Below are 6,189 nucleotides of genomic sequence, written 5' to 3'. Positions count from 1 at the left end.
ATCGTAGGAACGGTAAGGAAAGAATTCATGATATTATCTTAACAGGGCATGAAGCCAGGGGAACTATCACGGCAATCTGATTTCTTTTTACAGGTAGGAAGTTATCTGGGCCAAAGTCCCCTTTAAAATGAGGGGTTAATATCCCACTAAAACTTCGGGACCGCACCACGGCTTTAACCAGATGTGTTCGTTAAGTGGTTTACAGATGACAGAACCGTGTTCTTGGGTAGCTCCCTGCTTCCTCTACCGTGTTGACTTATTTCCCTCTTGAAGTAGAACGTGCTCTTTAATACATAGCAATCGTCTACTGTTTTCTTTTCTTTTTTTTTTTTTTTTAGCACCTTCCAAGTTAGAGTTCCTAAAATATGTTGTTACATGGTCTCCACTTTCATGTTAGAGCAGAACTGTTGGAAATGCTTGTTCTCAAAATTCACTCACCACGTTAACCTCCAGCAGTGAAAACAATAAAAAATTTAAACCACATTTCTTCACAGTGGAAACCACCACTTTTTGAAACAACGAAGTGAAGTTAGCTTTCAGGGCTGGCTGTCCCACTGATGCTATTGTCCTCGAAGTGTTGGTACCTGATAAACCGGAACAGAACAAGAAAGCTATTCATTGGCGGGTAACAAAATATACAATGTGTGACATATTAATGACATAACCTGCTCAGTACTTCCCATACACAGAGCCGAGAAAGGAAGTTCACCTTTGGGAACTGGTTTAGAGGAAGCAGCAATCTGCTTTCTCTTTAGTTAAAATATTTCATAAGCCCAGTGAAAGTTATATGCAATCCTTGAATATTTGCAGACCATATTCACTTGATTCTTCTAATTTAACCCAAAATATAAAAACATTGAGCAGATATTTAGGTGTGTACCTATATAAATATAGTACATAGATATTCTTTCATATATGCATTAATTCCACCCATTAGCGGGTGATAGGATGGAGGTAAAGGAAAGAACAGGGAATAAAACAGAAAATAAAAAAACCAGAGTTAGATGGTTAAAAAGAAGGGAAAAGGAGGCATTAAAAGCAGACAAAGAGGGAGGGAATTATGTAGGGCATATGAGCAAAGGGAGAAAGAGAAGGAAAGAAAAAGAGAGACAGGTTGACTCTGAAATATAATAGGAAACGTGCCAAATAATCTGAATCCGAACAATGTGAATAGGTCCTGGGAGCGAGGGATCATGAGTGTAGGAATGAAGCTGCCATTTCTCTTTCCTCCCTACTTGCCACATCCGTGGGTTCACCACTGCGTCCCTCGTGCCTAGTTCAAGGACAATAAACCCTTGCTCACTAACTGAATAAGGATCAGGAATCATCACAGAACCACACAAGGTCACTTGCCAAGACCTTGGAAAGGTGCTCTCGTCCGTAGGCATGGTTCGACTTACCTTGGTTCTTTCCAGGAGTAAAGAATGCACTTCTCAAGGCAGTTAGAGATAGCTTTGTTCTAACAGGATAAATCTTCAGTGTCCACCAACAGTCCAGCCCTGGAGACCAGACTCAGCAAGTCTAATAAATCTTCTACAGGACAGCCCATGGGAAGCCAGCTCTATGTGCCCTTCAAGGTACCTCGAAACCCTGCACACCCTCTTCTCCTTTTCCAGGTATGGCTCCTTCTCTGCTTGTGGTCTGAACGCCACAAGGGAAGGGCTGCTGCTTCCCTCATTCTACAGCCTACCAGTGCGATGCTGTATCTTCAATTCCGATGATTTTCTTTGGGCAGCCCCGTGGTAATTGGAAGAGCCCACCCTGGAAGGGCAGGTTACACTTTGCATGCCTCACGCTAAAAGACAGTCTCCTTCCCCTTCTGAGGGTAGAAAGCTCTGGAAACTTGTTCAAACAGGATAAGAACCTTTGTCTTCATCTCAGTCTCAGCTGTCTTCGTGCGCCAATTCTCTTTCCCACTAGGGATGCTCCAGAGGTCTCTTTTTCTCCTGTGTCTGCCCTTCACAAGGGTCCCGCTGGACTCGTGCTAATCGCCAGGGTATCACAAGCCTCTACACCGGCCTCATGACTCCACAGCACGAACCCAGGCGACTGAATCAACCCTCATCCTCTCTCCTGTAAAACAAGGATAATAATGGTGTCAACCTCTTGGCATCCTTGTGCATTCTAGCAATACATGCAAACCCTGGAACAGGACTGGGCACTCAGGAGGTGCTTGGAAAGCATTAGCTTCTATTACAACGCTTACTCTGCTTCTAAAAAAGCCGACGTGATTTATAAAGTCACACTGAAGAGTAGCTAGCTGACTATTGGCTACAAGTGTCATTTGCCAGATTCCTTAATGTTGGGCTTGTGAAAGGGCATGCAAAATTTTGTGGATACAAGCATTTATCCCCTCTTATTCTCAACTCTGGCAGCATATTAGAATCACATGGAATTTTTTATGGTTTTTTTTGTTTGTTTGTTTTGTTTTGAGAGCAGGGGAGTCAGACAGTGAGGGAGACAGAGGATCTGAAGCAGGCTCCGCGCTGACAACAGAGAACCTGATGCAGGCCTCGAACTCGCAAACTGCAAGATCATGACCTGAGCCGAAGTCGGACGCTTAACCCACTGAGCCACCCAGGCGCCCCCAGATAATTCTGATACAAGTAGTCTGGGGTGGGGCTCAGGCATTGCTCCCCAAGCAAGTCTCACCCATGGACATCGGTGAGAACCACTGATGCATAGTAAGGTCTTTAACTAGAATAGACAGCAGATCGTTTTGTGGTTTAAAACACAACAAAACAAAAACATACGTCAACCACCTCCTTTCCACAATCTTTGATCCCAGGGGGCTGAACTGAAGCCAAGTGCCTACACATTTCTAAAAGGTGATTCTGATGTGCCCTGGAGAACCAGGGGCCACCAAATTTTCATCACACCTGTGATGAAGAAAGGTTGGCTCCCAAACAGAAGTCTGAGCTGTGGTTTCTGCAGGGGATGAGGTTTGCCCCCATCCAGACCTCTACCTGGACCCAGAATACTTGCATTCAGCAACCCCCCCCCGGGGGTGGGGGGTGGGGCAGCCCAGGGTGGAAGGGGCCACCAGGAATGGAGAGAGCCCTGGGGCCTCTGGCTCTTTCTTTCCCAGTTGGGCCAATCAACAAGAAGAACTGCTTTCACCACTGAGGATGCAAAAAATCAGGAGAAATGGCTAGAGCCATGATGTCCCTTCTTTATCTTTATCCAGGATATTGTAGGTTGACCGACAGAGCCTGAAGAAAGTGGTTTCTATTTCTGTCAACATATGCATCTGAGGCCTGATTTCCAACAGTAACTGACACACATTAAATCCAGGAAGAAGAAGATTGTCACCTCGTTTCATGCCGCTTCAGATATAAATGTGCCAATCGACAGGCTTTTAACAAAGAAGAACTACACTCAAATAAAGTAAAATAAACAGTTGTGTTGTTCTGTATTTTTATCTGTTTGCATTCTTTAATATATTCTCTTTTTTCGAAGGGACATTTAGAGATCAACGTGATTTTACTCCCTGTGCTTTCTTGAGACGAGTGTCCACTGCTCTGAAATTATTCTTCTCATAGTTATGAGGTGAAAATGTTCTTTATTAAATGAGATGATGGCATAGTTGCTTGTTCATTTGTCTTTAATTATTTTGCCTTGAAAAATAAAGAATTGATAACTCTGTGTTCCTCAATCCCCCTTCACTGTGAATCCCCTACGTCTTTTTTCAAACCAATCGGTGAAATCCCAGAATCTGGGAAACAAGTGGTTTCTACTAGGTTCTCATCAAAGTACTGAAACAATATTCAAATATACAAAGTATATGGAGAACTGAAGCAATATACAAATGGTAGGTGTGGAGTAGGACTCTTAACAAAGTGCCCCAGACAGGTTTTTGCATATGGAAATCTGACTACCAAATTAGAGATAATTGCATTTTTAAAAGGGAAATCTCTTTACCCAGATAGATCTATAATTAGTGACATACCATAATGAAAGGAGGAGCCAAATGATTAAATTGGAGGGAAGTGAGGACGAGTGAATTTGAAAAGTGCTTCTTTGGGGGCATCTGGGTGGCTCCGTCAGTTAAGCAACCGACTTCGGCTCAGGTCATGATCTCACCGCTCTGTGCTGACGGCTCGGAGCCTGGAGCCTGCTTCCGATTCTGTGTCTCCCTCTCTCTCTGCCCCTCCCCCACTCACACTCTGTCTCTATCTCGCTCTCAAAAATAAATAAACATTTAGAAATTTTCTTTAAAAAAAAAAAAGAAAAAAGAAAAGTGCTCCTTTTGAATAATTAAAGAAAACAGGGAAGACTACACTATGTTGGATAAATGATGGATGGATGGATGCATGTGTGGTGGGAGGGAGGGGGGATGGATGGATGATGGAGAAAAGAATAAGGGCTAGAAACAGGAAGACTAGAAAGATTTTGGAATAGGGAGACAATGAGATGAAGAGAGGAGGAAGGGGACAAGAAATATGAAAGTGTATAGTAGATGGCATGGAGGAAAGAACACTGCGAGCTACTCTACAAGTGAATTAAATGGTCCTCGTGTCCTCAGTTTCCTCATCTGAAAACAAGCGAATTGGTTCTAATTATCTCTAATATCCTCTCCAGCAGTGGCATTCTCTGTGTCTAAGGAGAAGTAGACAAGGAAGACAAAAAAGGAAGAAAAACAGAAGAGAAGAGGTTCAGTAGTTCCAAAGTACTTAATCCCTGTAACAAATTACCACAACCTTAGTGACTTAAAACATCGCTTTACTCCCTTACTGTTCTAAAAGCTGGAGGAGTCCTAAAATCCAGGCAGCCCTCCTGTGTAGTTCTCATGCAAGCTTTGATTCAGTGGCACAGTCTGCTTGCATGTTTCGGCACTAGCTTCTTCTATCTGTGGTTCCCAAGAATGCCTTGGTGGCGCGGCTGTCAGATTTAGCAAATAACAATCCAAGATGCTCTATTAACTTTGGCAGATAATCAGCCCATAGTACTTTTAGGTTAAGTCTACTCCAAATAATGCCTGCAACATAACAATGCTAAGAAAAAATACGTTGCGTGTCTGGAACTCAAGATGAACTGGTTGTCCTCTATTTTCCCTGGCAACCTTCCTTGGGAGAGTGTACCCATTTCAAACAGGCAGATGGGAAACCAAGCATGGGTAATTACACTCTCAGAGAAGTTTATGGTCCCGGACAAGCTGAAAGTTTGTTCAATAGTAAGCAGCTTCTCACGTTGGACCTATGCTCAGACCAATTTCTTCCCCCTCATTCCGCCAGAGACTCGAGTCCCTTCCAACCTGCTTCAAATGTGAAGCTGAGCAGATTACCACTCTTTATAATTCCCGCAAACCCATGTTGCCGGAAAGTCCCTGCCCCCAACCTATTCTGCAGCCTTAAGTGTTACTCACTCCTCCTCTCTTCCCCAACTCCCTCCACACAGCCTTCCTCCAGCCTCTCACATAAGTCTTTGAGCCAAAATGGGGTTCATTTGCACTTGCATTGTCAACGACAGAAGGAGAAATGTCACCATCACCACGAAATGAGCTGAACATCTCCTAAGTTAACACCCAGGACCAAGCAGGAAGGGCTGCAAGTAAATCCTCTTACTGTCTGGTGAATTTCCTGTTCCTTTCCAATTCTCTGTGGATTCAGAGTCCGGGCTCTTCGTCGGGCTCAAGCAGTTTTTGTGAGCATCTCCAAAAACTTAGAAAAGAAACTGAATATGGAAAATAGTGCAAAATAGGAATTTGTTTAAAGGTGGGTGGTTTTTAGGCTTCCGTTTATAAAATGGTCTGACCCAGTTTTCAACTAGGTCAAGATGTGGTAGACTGAGTTAAATCATGAAAGGCACAAATTACCCTAGAGCAGAGGAAGATTTTTGTGAAGTCACTTCCTAGCTGCTCCTTTAGCTTGAGCGGAACTGGCCTTTCCAGTTGAGGGAGTGTCCTGCCCCCGGGAAAAGTGAACTCATCATTTTCCCATCCTCCTCCCAACTGTGACCAGGCTGCCTGTGCCTTCCTGTTTTAATGACTTGGAGTGACCCTAAATGATTGGCATTGTGGTGCTTTTGGTCTTTCATCTTTTGTTTCCTTTTTCTTTTTTCCTTAGCAAAGTAAGAAGTAAAGACACTGGAAATTTAGAAAATCTAACCATTTTCATCTTTTTTTCCTTCTATCTTCTCTCTGATATCATAACTCGTAAATATCGCCCCATTGACCTGGTCGTTTCCCCA

General features: G+C 43.5%; 1 long non-coding RNA gene across 1 annotated transcript; it reads right to left on the bottom strand.

Moving 5' to 3' along the window:
* Window positions 1-310: 310 nt before the first annotated feature.
* LOC125917272 (uncharacterized) lies at window positions 311-5,915 on the bottom strand. Its single transcript, XR_007456132.1, has 3 exons — window positions 5,565-5,915; window positions 1,401-2,073; window positions 311-584 (listed from the first exon to the last, which is right to left on the bottom strand). It is a non-coding gene; the product is annotated as an uncharacterized LOC125917272 (long non-coding RNA).
* Between the last annotated feature and the right edge of the window lie 274 nt (window positions 5,916-6,189).

The sequence above is a fragment of the Panthera uncia genome, unplaced genomic scaffold (genome assembly GCF_023721935.1).
Source record: "Panthera uncia isolate 11264 unplaced genomic scaffold, Puncia_PCG_1.0 HiC_scaffold_1645, whole genome shotgun sequence".
Lineage (NCBI taxonomy): Eukaryota > Metazoa > Chordata > Mammalia > Carnivora > Felidae > Panthera > Panthera uncia.
Note: the sequence above shows the minus strand (reverse complement) of the source record. Positions and strands in the feature narration are given on the sequence as shown.